General features: G+C 47.0%; 1 protein-coding gene across 1 annotated transcript in view; it reads left to right on the plus strand.

Moving 5' to 3' along the window:
• The window catches only part of LOC102383723 (kalirin), a gene marked incomplete at its 5' end in the record, with an annotated part of 326,357 nt that overhangs the window by 99,613 nt on the left and 210,909 nt on the right, over positions 1 to 15,835 (plus strand). The window lies entirely within an intron of this gene.

Consider the following 15,835-nt stretch of genomic DNA (forward strand, 5'->3'; position numbering starts at 1 on the left):
TGCCATGGAAGCAAGTGTTTGCCTGAAGTTTCCTGGCCGTGAGGTCCTTTGGTCCCTCCGCTGTGGGTAAGTGAAGCAGGTGACAGGAGAATTTGTAGCAATCCTGACCGAAAAATCAGAGGCAGCAGCTGCTTTCTAACCTGTTGAGCTGAGGAAGAGCTCTGCTCTTAGAGCTCAGGGATAAAATGCCGGGACAAGGTAAAATTATCACTCAGTTTTCTTTTGCTTCTTTATTCTGATATCTCTGTCTGTATCTCAGCATCCAATTACTGATTCCTTATGCTTGCTCTTGTTCTTTTAATGAATCTCTTTGTTATCTCTTATAACTTAAGTATTGTCAGGGATAAATGTGATTTTGGGGGAATTCAGCCGAACAGTCGGGCCTCTTCTATGACGGGAGATCAAAAATTTCTGAGCACATGACCAGGTGAGGGAGTGATTGATCTAGCTGGCAAAATCCCCTCTGCTAAGATCAGTCAAGACCCAGGTGAGACAGGTAAAACTGGGGCACCGTGGGTCAAGGAGGTGACCTTCGGGCCATCTCAGTCTGTGCTCAGTGCTCAAGCAGCAGGTGGCAGAGATGGGCTTGGGGCTACTGGGTGCCCCTGAAGGTCTGAGAAGACTGCCAGGGTGCATCTTGAAGGCACATCTAACCGAATCTGGGGTCAGGGTGTGTCACCCTTGGTCACACCTTACCCGAGAAAGTGGGTTTAATTCTGGTCCTCTCTCTAGTAGCCTCCCGACAGGAGTAATGAGGTCAAAGCTACTTTTAGATGGAGATTGTTCAATGTATACCAGGTACAATATGATGGAGTTGCCTGCAATGGCAGGGGACTGGACTCAGTGACCCAAGGGGTTCCTTTCAGTCCTATGATATATGTTAGTCTTTGATGATGATGATTTATCACGCTCTGTTTCCTTGCAGCTGGGTGAGTGCTGTCACTCATGTTTGCAGGCCTAGGGAAGGTTGGCTTGCTTGATATTCAGTCTGAAATATTAGAAAGATTGGAGTGAGCTGCGCAGAGGCATAGCTGGCCAGGATTTCACCAGGGCAGTTTCTTCCTCTCTCCCTCCCTGTACCTTCTGCTGCCTTTAAGAGAACGACATTTCCTAGAAGGCCCTTCACTCACTACCATGCTCCTGTGCTCCTGGAGCTGGAGCCAGAAAGGGAGGAGAGGGTGGAGTGGGGAGTGGGAGGGTGAGGTGCCCCCCGCACTATTCTGGTGTCTCCCTCCACCATTACGTACCAGCTGGGGCTTATGTCCTGCTTGTCCACCCATGCTTATGCTACTGGAGCTGTAAAGTTCAGATATGGGCTAGAACCTAAGCATCACCAGAACTGGAGGATACTGCTTAAGTATCTGTGAAGGTGACCTGGCAAGACATCCTTAGCCGGAGGTATGGGGCTACTGCTCCTAGAATAAAGAAATAGTAGTTACTTATAGTTATACTGTTAGGAGGTGCTCATACCCTCTGTATCAGCCCTAATAAGGGATACAGCCCGTGCAGTTAGCCAGAGTGTTAGAGCCAGATTTGTTTTGTTTGGATTGCTGTATAGATAAATTGTATTCGACCTTGCACCAGGTTTGGGCAAATTGTGAATCAGAGTAATGGGTCAAGTTCATCTCTGCAGGTAGCGAGGACCAAAAGAACAATAAAAAGATGGGCTAATTGGAAAAGCTGCACTTAAATACTATGGCAATGAGTTCTAGAAAACCATGGGTTAAATCACAAAGATTATTGTTTGGAATGGTGCCATAAACCTCCCTGCGTGCAATTAGGATCAAACTGTGGAAAAGCTGGTTAATCTACATGCAAGTGTAACCCTTCTGCTAGGCATTAGTCAGCTGCAACAAGGGCCAGGTTCAAATTTTGAGGTACCCAGTAGTTGTCACGGTAGCTCGAGCCCCCACCCGGAAACCTGGGATCACTGAGTTTGGCTGCCCCACGTAAACAAGACCCCATCCTTGCAAGTAGTGTAAACACAGAAGGAGAGGTTGATTACAGTATGCAAAGGAAACACCAAATGTAAGTCCTACGCTCTTAACTACAAAGCATAATCTCTAGTTTGCACCCTTTTTGAGGAGGTGCCACCCATGCCCAGGCAGCCTGAGACATGGGGGCTCACCCAAAGGGATAGCGCTGGGGGCCTGCACCCTGGTACGTGCTACTCAGCAGGAGAGTCCTGCGAGTGGCTCCTGGGGATTTGCTGCATATTGGGGAGCAGCTAGAGAGCATAGGTCCTTCTGCATTGCAAGGGCCTAGGTGTTGCTCCTTGGGAAGCTGTAGGCCACCAATCTCCACTTCTACATGGTGGTTTTGAGGAGGTGACTTGCGGCTTTGGTTAGCACTGCACCTCCCAAAATTCCCAGTCCCAATCCCCAGGTCTGTTGAGACAGAAAACTGCACGAACTCAAAGAGGGGCCAAGCCAAGCCTGCACTGAAGCCTGGGCCAAGCAACTAAAGGGAGCCCGACCAAGTTTGCACTGAGGGCCTGAAATATAGCGGGGGAAAGCGGGGGAGGTGGGGAGGGGGTTCAGCCACACAAACTAGGCCAAGACAAAACAGCTGTAAAACAAGAAAGGGGACCAGGCCTGTCCTGGCCAATAACTGCCAGGACTCCGTTCCTGGTCAGTTTGCTCCAGGGATTAATACCCCCCATGGTATTATCCCACTCAAGGCTTTAAGCCTGGTTCAAATCTGCCAGGCCTTTAATTCTGGCCAAAACTGCCAGCAAGATGTACAGCTGGGATTCAGCCACACAGCTACGTTGCAACAGCCACTAAAACATGCCAGCCTCTCAGCCCTGGTCCAAAGTGTGTAGGCTTTTCATCCTGGCCCAGCTCTTCCAGCAAAACATACAGCTGGGGTTCAGCCACACAGCTAGGCTCAAACCAAAAGAAGCTGTAACAGCAACTAAAACATGCCAGGCTCTCACCCTGGTCTCGCCCTGGCCTAAAGCGTGCCAGCAAAACTGCCAGGCTCCAGACTTGATCAGCGTGCCCTAGGGATTGATACTCACCCCGCCCCAGTATTATCCCACTCAAAACCCAGAACGGTTTCTCTGGCTCTCAGTTCAGCTGTTCATGCCTCAGGAGCCCCAGGAAAAAGAGACCTGAGTCCTAGTAGAGACGTTTCTATATGCCTGGTGTGACATCACGCAAGCTTTTCCAATTAGGGCTTTCCAGGCCTTTGGTTTTTCTTTTTTAACCAATTAATTAAAAAAGACCACTGCCCAGTTAGCCAGTTAGGCTAGTGGTCTAAAGCCAGGTGTATTGTGTATAGTAAATGCACGGGGGTTTCTAAAACAAACGGTCTGGACAAAAGTGTCTGCCTGCGTGCAGTATTTCCTGTCTCTGTCCAGCTTACCCAAGCCGGGAAGAGAAAACAAGATACTCAAATATAGAAAACATGGGTACATACAGCACAGCAGGGGGGGAATTATATTTGTGATATATATGTGTGTGTATATTTTATATATCTCTATATATCTATATTTATATATCTATCTATAAATCTCTATATAAATCTATAGATAGAGATATATAAAATACACACACACACACACTCATATTTAACTAAAACCATTTGCAACAACACATTTTGCAATATAAAATGGCTCGTACATTTTGCATGGCTTTTACACAATGCTATTAGGTATCTTTGTGCGTCTCCCCTGTTTTCAGAGGCAGCCATGTGTTGTTTGGCCTGGCGGGCATTGCGGGGCTATCTGAAGGAAGGAGGTACCTCCTCAGTAATACAGGAACTGTCACTCATTTGTGGCCAGCTATGAACTTCCTATTTGATCGGTTGCTTAAGCTGGATCTCCCAGTCGATTATACGCTTGGCCGACAGAATACGATTTGTTTGGCAGCCGTCTGAGAGCGTGCTGTCCACCCTAAGCAAAGTTGTTTACCAGAGTTTTACAGGGCAGTGGAGATCTGGTTTTAAACCCAACTGACCTGTGAAAATAAATACACTGGTCACAGTTCCTAGCAGTGCATATTTGTTTGCTAAGGAGCAGAGTAGAGACCGCTTTAACAAAGCCTTGTGGGGGAGGCACTTTGCACTATTTTTGGTCCTCTGACTCTTTCATTGACTCTTTCTTTGACTAATTCCCTCAATTAAATGTAATTTTGGTAGCACTTAAGTGTGTGCTTTCACTTTTCATTCATGAAATAGAAGAGACAGGGACCTCAGAGATAATCACCTTGGAAGTTATCTTTTGTTTAAAAACAACAAAAATAATCAGTCACTGGGATAGTCTAATGCTTAATTGGTCTTCAGATTATATAGAGCTGTGGAGAAGTGCCAGAGGGAGAGAGACTGAGAGTTCATATGCTGGTTCATATGCATTAACTCATCCAGCGCAGAATCCTGTTTCACCGTATGCACTCGAATGCATACCAGTTGCCCAGCTGTCTTGTTGCCGTTTTAGGCACTTATGTCATAGTTTGTGATCCTACTCTATATACAGTGCAGTTGCAAATGTCCATACAGGTCCTGTTCACATGCAGCTGGCTGCTCTTTGGCCAAGCAAGTATGCACCCAACCTGGGTAAGTCATGAAGTGACAATAAGTCACGAAGTTCATAGATTCATAGATGCTCAGGTTGGAAGGACCTCAATGGATCATCAAGTCCGACCTCCTGCCTAGGCATGAAAGAGCTCTGGGGTCAGGTGACTCCAGGCAGATGCCTATCCAGTCTTCTCTCAAAGACTCCCAAGGTAGGGGAGAGCACCACCTCCCTTGGATGCCCATTCCAAATTTTGGCCACCCTCACCGTGAAGAAGTTTTTCCTGACGTCTAGCCTAAATCTGCTCTCTGTCAGTTTGTGACCATTGTTCCTTGTTACCTCAAGAGGTGCCCTGGTGAACAGAGCATCTCCAATCCCTTGCTGCGTCCCCCTAATGAATTTGTAGACAGCCACAAGATCATCTCTCAGCCTTCTCTTGCAGAGGCTGAAGAGGTCCAGGTCATAGATTTCATAGATTTCATAGACATCAGGGCTGGAAGGGACCTCGGAAGATCATCGAGTCCAGCCCCCCGCCCAAAGGGCAGGAAGTCAGCTGGGGTCATAGGATCCCAGCAAGATAAGCATCCAGTTTCATCTTGAAGGTGTTCAATGAAGGCGCTTGAACCACCTCCGGTGGCAGGCTGTTCCAGACCTTGGGGGCTCGGACAGTAAAGAAATTCTTCCTTATGTCCAGCCTGAAACGATCTTGAAGTAGTTTGTGACCATTCGACCTCGTCATCCCTTGGGGCGCTCTGGTGAACAAACGTTCCCCCAGATGCTGGTGGTCACCCCTGATAAACTTGTAGGTGGCCATCAGATCACCCCTAAGCCTGCGCTTTTTCAGGCTAAAGAGCCCCACGGCTCTCAGCCTGTCATCGTAGGGTCTGCTTCCCTGACCTCTGATCATGCGCGTGGCTCTTCTCTGGACTCTCTCAAGCTTCTCCACATCCTTTTTGAATTGTGGAGCCCAAAACTGGACACAGTACTCCAGCTGCGGCCTCACTAAGGCCGAGTACAGGGGGAGAATGACGTCCCGGGATTTGCTTGAGAGACGTCCCGGGATTTGCTTGAGACGTCCCGGGATTTGCTTGAGATCATCGAGTCTGACCCCCTGCATAGGCAGGGAAGAGTGCTGGGTGAGATTCTCGTCCGCCCACTTGCTGAGCCTGTCCAGGTCAGCCTGGATAACCTGCCTGTCTTCTGGTGTGGATGCTTTGCCCCAAAGTTTGGTGTCATCGGCGAACTTGGCCAGTTCTGATCGCTTCTGACTCCAGTGTCCACATCATTAATGAAGATGTTGAACAGTATGGGTCCAAGGACAGAGCCTTGGGGGACCCCACTGGTCACAGGACACCACGATGAGTGACTTCCATCGATTACTACCCTCTGGGTCCGACCCCGGAGCCAATTTTCCAGCCAGCGGATCGTGGAGGACCCAAGGCGACAATTGGCCAGTTTCTCCAAGAGGCGATCATGGGACACCAGATCGAAGGCTTTTTTGAAGTCAAGATATATGACATCAATCTCTTCTCCCTTGTCCAGGTGATAGGTCACCTGGTCGTAGAAGGAAATGAGATTGGTCAAGCAAGACCTACCCGCAACAAACCCGTGCTGGCTATCCCTTAAGATGTTGGCGTCGGCCAGTCCATTAAGGATGGCCTCTTTAATAAACTTTTCTAAGATCTTCCCCGGGATAGAAGTCAGGCTGATGGGCCTATAGTTAGCCGGATCCACTTTCCTCCCTTTCTTGAAGATAGGCACCACATTGGCCTTCTTCCAGTCTTCGGGCACTACACCAGAGTGCCAAGAGTTTTCAAAGATCCGTGCTAGAGGCTGAGCTATGATGCTCGCCAGCTCCTTGAGTACCCTGGGGTGAAGATTGTCAGGGCCGGCTGACTTGAAGGTATCCAGCTTCTCAAGATGTTCCTTCAGAAAGTCAGCATGGACTTCCCGGCCCTGTAGCGGGCATGGGCGTAGGCGTGAAGGACCAATGAGGAGGTCCTTCAGTCTCTCTTCATTGGGCTTGATGTATAAGCCCCTAACCATAGGAGTGGCCTCCTCTTGACCCTCTCAAGTCTATCCACATCCGTCTTGAAGTATGGTGCCCAAAACTGGACACAGTACTCCAACTGCGGTCTGACCAATGCCACATAAAGGGGAAGTATCACCTCCTTGGATCTATTTGTCATGTATCTGCTGATGCATGATAAAGCATCAGCTTTGCTGATGATTTTGTCACACTGACGACTCCTGCTCATCTTGGAGTCCACTATGACTGTGAGATCCCTTTCCGCTGCTGTGCTGCTGATAGGGTCATTCCCCAGCCAGTCGGTGTGCTGGATATTTTTATGCCCTAGGTACAGCACTCTGCGCTTGTCCTTGTTATACTGCATCCTATTGTGTACTGCCCACTTTTTCAACCTGTCCAGGTCTGCCTGCAATCGTTAACAAATTGGTACTTACGAAAACCCCATGACTAGCAGGTGATAGATGTAAGAAAAGGAGGAACTGAAGGAGACCGTCCCATCTTTTAACCCAGTAGCCTAGTGGTTGGGACACTCACCTAGGAAGCAGAGACACCTGGGCAACCAAGATAAGGTGCTATATTGAGTCAGGAGGAAGAGAACAAACACAGGCTCACTCCCCTCCACCCCACCGGCCACCTGCCATTCGGAGCTAGGTTGAGCTCCAACCCAGTGCAATGTGCTGCAGTCCCAGGTGCATGTGTAAAAAGGCCCCTGGGAGCAAACTGCACTGGAGTTTATTCAGTCACATAAATAGCACATGTAGTTGCCCCCAGTGACTATTAAACGCAAGGTGCAATGGCTCAGCTTCAAGAAGAGTGCTGGGGAGGGGATTGGCCAATTCCTGACCTGTGTTACACTGCTTAGATTGCTGTACTGGGAGGTTAGAGAGATGCAGGTTCAAACCCCATATGGTGAGGCAGACCCAGAGCCTGGGCAAGTACCTGAACCACCAAGCTCTCAAGCTAAAATGTGGGAGAGGCCTCTTCCTGGTTCTTGCCAGGTCCACATTTCTGGATTTACATTCAGATGCATGCATGCAGAGCTACGTGCCTGCACAGCCAGGCTGCAACCTACTGCACAGATTCAGCAGTCATGTGGATGCTTACGTGTCCACACTGCATGCAATGTAAGGACACAAGCTGTGCTTCTGTGCCAAAAAATGGCAGTTACACAGCTGGGTACTTGCCATTTGGGCACATAAAGTCAAATAGGATTCTGCCCCTCATATCCAATCCTACAGTTGTTTTTAACTCCCATTAAATTTAGTGTGAGTTCCATGCCAGTAGGTTTGATTACTGGGCTTAAGAGAAGACTAAAAATAATTGGCAGCCAGCATTGTTACAATGGAAAAATTAGCAGAAATGCTAGCAGCAGCAGTAATTAAGGAACCATTAATTTTACAGTGATCACTGGGCTAGTTTTGTCAGGGTGATATTTTGAATGAATGGGTTGTGATCCTCTGACTCAGTGCTGTGCAACACCATTTTAATGATAGGGAACTATTAGTTACTGAGTCCCAACATCTGGTCTGGTTCAAAATGATCTGGCAGAGGGTGTCCTCTGGATCCTGATATTTGTCACAGAAAAGTACTCACAGCTCTGTGATAGAACAATTAACCAAGCCAAGGACTATTTACCATTTTTACAGGGCTCGCAAGAAAGCCCTCTTGTGCGTGATCTCCCATGGCAGGTTCAATAAAATAGCAATCACTGCATCATTTGCTGTGCTGATGGTGTGCATTCATGAAGCAAACCAAACGCCCTTCTCATTTTACCTGGGCTTCTGAAGGGGAAGGGAGTTTTACTTGAAAGCTTTTCAGGAAACAGTACAATTAAGCTATGACACAGGATTCTGCTACATTTGTGGGTTCAACTCCCCTCCCCACTAGTATCAACTCCCAAGATTTTATCCTAAGTCTTGCAATGCTGAGTATTTTTTTTTCTGCAATTATTACATGGCTCCAAAACATGATATGGACTTAAAACCACAAGGCTTTAAGGGCATGTCTGTATTGTGGCAACATCGTGTCATGGGCAATATGGCGCTAAGCCTACCCCAACAACCCACTTCCACAGGCCAATTTGGAAATATGGTGGTGAAGACTTCCCAAGGCATCCTGTTTTGGCCACACTCAAGACTTTTGAGCTCTGATCAGCTGGTGAGTAGCTCCAGAGGATGACCCCAGAGCATCTCCCTCAGCTGTTGTTTCCAAGAATGGAGCGTGTGGGTGGGTGGGGTGTCCTGGGGGCTGTCCTGGCCGAAATGCAGTGCTGCTACATTGTAGATACGCCCATGACTGCTCAAGATTTTTAAGCCAATGTCGTATTTGTTGGAGCCTGAGTCATGAACTTGGAGCACTTGGACTAGCAACGCTACCTCCCCACCGCCATACTGTAGGGGGTCCACAAATGCCACCGTCATGTGTACTGCTCATCTAATGGCATCTAACCGTGACATGCTGGCAATGATAATATGAGCCCCTCCCAGGAAAACCAGCCACCTCTTCCTGGAGCCCAGATTTGAGTTGTCATACAATCGTAGAGAGGTAGGGCTGGAAGGGACCTCCATTTAATCCAACCCCCTGCCAGGGACAGGATTATCCCTATCCAAGCTATTCCATACAAATCCATTGTCTAACCTCCTAGCAAAACTACACAGTCAACCCTGACACAGCACCAGACATACCACCCTAGCCTGCCACAGGAAAGCAGGAGGACCTTGACAGCTAATGTCCTGCTGCTGTAAAAGTTGTTAATATATGCTCAAGAGATCGAAGGAAGATCCCGTGCACCTCCTGCCCCGCTACATCAGAGGAAGTCAAAATTCCCCACAGTCCATAGCAATCTGATCATCAGGTCAAATTCCTTCCTGACCACAAATATAGCAATTGGTTTGACCCTGAGCAAAGGGGCAAGAGCACTGGGACACCCCAGTCAAAATTCCCAGCCTTGGGTTCAGCCAACACCCAATGCCTCTCAGGCAGGCTTTAAAAAAACCCTAATACATGTAGCAGGAGGAGAAGCAGGGGAAATACTATCCCATCCCCACGCGGCAAAGCCCGGAAGCATGGAAAATACCATCAATAGTAGAACATAGGCATAGCTATGCTGAAATCATCACCAAGCAGTGGTTGTCCAACTCAAGGGTCCATAACTTCCCCGGCCCATCTATTCCACTGCCTCACTGTTGTAACAATTTTTCCTGATATCCAGTCTAAACCTACTTTGCTGCAACTTCAAGTCATTGATCTGAGTCTGACTCTTTTCAGCAAAAGAGAATAGTGGCTTTCCCTCTTTATGGTAGCCCTTCCAGTATTTGAAGATTGCTATGTTGTCCTCTTTTAAGCATCTTTCTGCAAGCTGATATGACTTACTTTCCAAACCCTTTATTATTCTTGTCACTCGTCTCTGGAGCCTTTTAACTTCTCCACATAGTTTTTATAATGTGAACCCCAAAACTGCACAGTACTCTAGACGAGGCCTAACCAGTGCTGAGTAGAGGCACTATCACCTCCCATGTCTTGCACCTAATGCTGCTGTTGATGCATCCTAAAACCACATTGTTTTTTGTGCAGCTGCATCATATTGAGTCATACCAAGACTCCCAGATCCTTCTCTGTAGTGCTGCCATCCAGCTAGGTGTCACCCATTTTGTATTTATATTCTTGATTATTCTTCCCAAGGGTTAGCATCTGGCATTTCTCAGCATTGAACTCCATCCTGTTAGCTCCAGCCCTAGGGCTCAGGGGTGCAGGAAACTCCCAGGCCCTGGGGAATTGGGGCTTCCACAATCCTCGGGGCTTGGGGGTTTCACGCTGGGCATGGTGCACCTCATGGCCCGGAGCCTGGTCAGCCAATGGGGCCCCAGCTGCAGGGGAGACCCTGCTACATGTGCAAATTAAAGCTTGATAGAACCAGCTATAAAGTTAGTACACATTTTTGAGATCTAACTTCATAGCTGGTTGAAGCTTTTTATTGTGTGTTACCTACTTCGCACATGTAGCTGGCCTCCAGGTAATTGCACAATACCTGTAACGTGTAGAGGGGTCCAAAAGGATGCATCTTTTATTCACTTGAAATTTTAATTTTTCGTTTCCAGTCAACGGTTATACCTTGAAGTTTGTAAATATGGCTTAACATGACTCAGATCCTTGTTACAGTTGTAGCTAAGATGAAGAAAGCACTTTTACCCCAGAAATAATATCTTACTTGTGTTTTTTTAATCATTTAAATTCAAGTTGATCCCATTTACGTTTGCTATGCATAAAATATTAGATTTACTGTTTATTTTCATTGGCTTTCAGCCAGGTCTTTTTTCCCCTCTTAAATGTGTCTAGCTTGGTTTAAAAAACCCCACATTTAATATGAATCTACTTAAGATAAATTGACACTAGTTTCTAAACAGAGAGATACAACTCTAGTTTTTGGACGTGAGTTTACTCTCAAAGGATATATATTTTTTGGTTTTACAGCAATGTTCTTGCTTGAGTCAACAATGGCATTTTTTTTTTTTTTGCTTAAATTGTGTGTTAACTCCTAATGAGCTGAGAAAGGAAACTTTCCTGAGAGAGTCATATATTGAATCACAGCATGTTGTTTTCTTCTATTTAATTGCAAAGATGTTTAAAAACACAGAGAACATCCCTGCTCAGTCCCAGTCAGAAATAATGGATGTGGGGCCAGTTCCAGTATGTTCAGTGGGTACAAATCTGGAGTGACTAATCTCAATGATGGAAGACAGGCACCTTATACACTTGCTCATTCAGAGAGGCATGGACTTTTCTAGTTCATTGGATGCTATGAATAGACTTGCAGAGCACAGGGGTATTAAATAGATCGGAATAAAGTCATTTAAATACCAAAGATGTGGAAAGAGGGGAAAGAAGGGGGCACTGCTGAGAGAGGCAAGGTGGTTGAAGAGATCAAAAGGGATAAAGCAGATCACCCAAGCAAGAGGGGCATAGGGGTTATAAAAGCCAGTCTAGAACAAGAACCCAGAATCTCTATTGAGACCATACTTAACACAATCCAGTCTTTCGATGATGACTTGTTCTGCAATTTCCCATTCAAACTGGTTTTTAAAGCTTTGCTGTTTAAAAACAGCTACTCGGATGTCAGCGAGGGAAGTCCAAGTGTTCTGCCATGGCCTCGCGTGTCAGGTCAATGTCCATCCGTTCTTTCACATAGGATCATCCCATCTGTCCAATGTAGACAGCAGAGGAGCTGATGATGGCATATATGACATGGGTAGTGGATGAGGTGAATATCAAGCAGCATATTAAGCAGGTGTTGGCACAGATGACATTGGTAGCAGATGAAGTGAATGAACCCTGGATGTCTTGATTCTGCCCAGCCGCCACCTTGCAGCAGTGGCTGAGGTCTTTGGGCTCCCCTCTCTCCTCTGGCTTCTGGTTTCTGCTCCCACTTCTGGGGCTCGGTAGTGCTGTGGGAGAGAGCCAGGTGCGGTAGTGCATGCAGGAGGGATAATGTTAGGCTGCATGTGCTGCATATTCAAAAAAAGAGGGAGCCAGGTTGCCCAGGCTGCATGCTGCGGGTGGGCTGTCCGCATGATGTGCACGGCTGGGAGGGGGTGGGCTTGCTGTGCACGTGGCTGGGGGGAGCTGGGCTCACCGTGTGTGGCCAGGACAGAGAGCTAAGCTATCTGTGGCAAAAGGGAGTTGGGCTGCGCCCGGTGGCAGGTGGGGAGGTTAAGGGGGAGCGGTCTCCGAGGTGTGCGGCTCTCAGGTCTGCACCCCGCGCTACCTGCAGTCAGTCCCCAGCTGCCCAGAAGTTGCACAGCCCTGATGGACATTACAGACAAAAGGGTCAGGCTGGTTCAAGCTGACTGTTACGGGTGACTCCCAGGTGTCGGTGTAAATGAGCCTGTTCAGCGTCGTGTCTTGGAATCTGGGAGCGCTGGAGTTTCTATAAGGCTTGCTTTTGTTTTTACAAGGCTTGATGTGACGGATAATCATTTCTTTCTTGCACAAATACATGGTGAAAATAAAGTGCACCCTAATGTCAAAACAAGCCCTCAGAGTGAAATCCTGACTTTGCTGAAGGGCAGTCAGGGGCGACAGGCAGGACATGTTCTCTACTTAAATGCTCATGTTATAGCCAGCACCACTGAGACCAACGTGCAAGGGGAGAGGAAAACTGACCTTGGGAAACAATAGTAATGTATAATACATGAACACTGGGCTCTTTCGCTCCTTAAGCTGCCACCGGTTAAACATTTTCTTATTCCATCAATCTGATACTAAAGAACAATACAGTATTGATTTGAAGGCACATTGATGGCATAACCAAACTTTGCATTGATCTCTTGAGCAGGGTTCGTGTATCCAAGTTACTTCATTTGCTTTCTTCCCACTTTGAACATTATCTTTTCAGCACCATCCAATGGCAGACTTGATTTTCCCTTGCCAGTGGAGTGGGCCATCTTTACTTATTATGATAGAGATCAGGAGTGCTAATTAAGGGCCAGGACTCCAGAGCCCTGTGGGTATGGTATGTTCAGCCTTCTCCAAAAGACCCACCACTGAACCAGTACAGACAAGCTCAAAGCCCTCACAGCCTACATATCACACATCATGTGTTGAACAAGAAGAAAGAGGGTAATGGAGGGCTTGAAGGAGAGTGTAATGTAATAGCTAAACAAAGCTAAACCCAGGCAATTTAACATTGAGTGAAGCAACTGCTCAAATACTATGGTTTAGCTTCTACTTACTATGAGATAGGAACAGACACATGAAGGAGTCACAACAGATCTGAAGTGCAGTAAATCTGTCCCTTTCACTTCATTTGTTCATCTGCCCACACCCACAATTTATAATTCAGCTAAGTAAAGCCGGGCTAAAATGAAGAATAAAGGCATCCTTTTTTTTTTTTTAATAAGCATTTATTCAGTTAAAGAAATAAAAACAACAGAGGCCTCTTTTTGTTAGTAAAAATAATGCCAAAACCATCTGGTTTGGTAAGCAGTGCTTGACATGGGAGGAAGTGTTGGCTAATGTTACAGCACACGATTTGCTGCCGTAATCTAGCACAGAATGACACGTGGATTCTGATATTTATTGAATTATGGATCCTGGCTGTAACTGCAGGGTTCTGTGACCAAGGGCTGAATCCTATTTCACCTTCACATGGCAATACGCCGCTTTCAGAGCCATGTCCCAGCCATTTGTGGAGCTTATGCACCACTTGGATTGTGTTCACACTTTCACAGCCGCAGTCACTCTGTGCTTCTTTTCTGAGCGTGTGTAGGCTCCTAGGTGGAATATAATCCCCTAGCACATGTGTAGCATCAGGTAAGAAAGCACATGACTAGTAGGTGCTTGATGCCAGGGTAGGGTAGGGTGCAACCTTTAGGCCAATAGCCAACTGCATGGGATGCTTGCTGGGGTGTGAGAAATCAAGGTTTTAGGCCCCTCTTAGCCAGAGAGGGTTTGTGTTTGTATCTCTTGTTTTCCAGTAAAGTGCTCTAACTACAGGCCACGGGAAGTGGGAGGGAGGCTCAGGGAGATGGATGCTGGGGGTCTGGGTTCTGGCCTCTCCCCTGCTGATTTAGCTGTACCATATACTCAGTATTCATTGGATAACGTGGACGTGCAACAGTAGGATGGTTTTTGCCTCATCGGAGACTGGGGTAGGGCCTGACCCCACAGCCACCTCCCTTCCACTGAGCCACACTTCCCATGGTTGCTCCCCTCCTGGCTGCTCGGTGGGCCAGACCAAGGGGAGGGCTGGAGGGTGCTCTCAGCGATGCCTAGCCCATGGCTTGGTGGGTCGAGCCCTTTACTGGGAAGTAGGGCACTGAGGGTCGAACTCCTTCTGGAGGAGATGGGAGTATAGACTCAGGTCTCTCACTCCCTAGGAAAGTGTCTTAAGCTGGCTATTGGGCTAAAAGGTGGGAGGGCTCGTCTCGGTGCTCTGGCAGATATAAACTACTGGGGCGATCCCATTCCACCATAGGTTCGAACAGACTTCCACCTGGCATAAATGGCAAAAATGGCAGGAATCCAATTATGTGAGTGCCATGTCAGCGTGTGAAGGTGAAATAGGATTTAGGGCTGCGTGTCTACATATGCAGCACAAAGCAGTGCTGTACAGAGATGGTCAAGCTACCTTGAGGATCAAGAGTCCTGCCCATCGTAAGCACAGTGCTCTTCCTGAGAAGAAGCAGCCTGCATTCACAGCAGTGTATAGCACTGCGGTAATGTGGCTCTATTACTCCTGGGCATACACGCTTAGTACATGTATATGTACATGTATATGGACTCTGGGGGTTTTGCCTTCCTCTGCAGTGAGAGTATGACCCTCTTCCTTGTATCTTTTGAGTGTATTTCAACAATACTTGTAGTTGCAGGATCCTGAGAGTCTTTGTCCCCTTGCCTGTGGCAGATTAGGGGGTTCTTGGTGTTTTTAACCAAGTTCATTGTTGGTTTAGGAATAAGTTAGAGAAGCACTTGTATGGGATGGTTTGGATAAGGATGACCCTGGCTTGGGCAGGGGGTTGAGCTGGATGACCCCCTGAAGTCCCTGTCAGCCCTACTTTTCTGGGAGTCTGTGTCTGTACCTCTTTGGGGCTCGAGTGGGTGTCTCTGGGTGGCTCTGCTCCGTGCAATATTAGTTTACTTTGTATGTTTTAAGCCTTAGGCCAATAATTTCACTTTTATATACTTTATTTAGTTTCCTTACTTATAAACAGAGGTACCATACACCGTGCCATGAATATGTATTTATGAAGGCTCAGGATTTGCCATTGGAGCATTTCATTTTTTTCTCTTTGCCTTCCAAAGAAAATCTCTGTAATGTTGGTCAGCCGAACTACTTTCTTCCTCATCCTACTCATTACATAATGAATATTATAAATCTTTTCCTACCTTCTAGCTAACTTGTGAGATTTTGTTAATAAATGAGCTCCTTGGCTCTAATGTCCCACAGAATAGCAAAATTCTGAACATCGGTTTTATTAGAGCTATTTCCAACATGTGAGCTGAGCTGCCTTGCTTGGAAATGGGCTTGGAGCAAGAAGTAGCTGACAGGGATGTTGATCACAGAAGTAAATGCACTATGTATGTGTGCTTCACTACATATTAATATTTGGAAGTAAGACTCATGGGGGGTGTTGTATTTTGGGGGGGGGAGATTTGGAGAAGGAAAGCACTAGGAAAAATCAGTGTAAACCATTGGTTTGGATTTTGGATAAAAGATCTGGAAACCTTGCTCATAAACCATTAAAGAGAATAAGGCATAAACCAAATCAGTAATGGTTTTGGTCCATTCCTGC

Source organism: Alligator sinensis, unplaced genomic scaffold (genome assembly GCF_000455745.1).
Source record: "Alligator sinensis unplaced genomic scaffold, ASM45574v1 scaffold1226_1, whole genome shotgun sequence".
NCBI classification, from domain to species: Eukaryota; Metazoa; Chordata; order Crocodylia; family Alligatoridae; genus Alligator; species Alligator sinensis.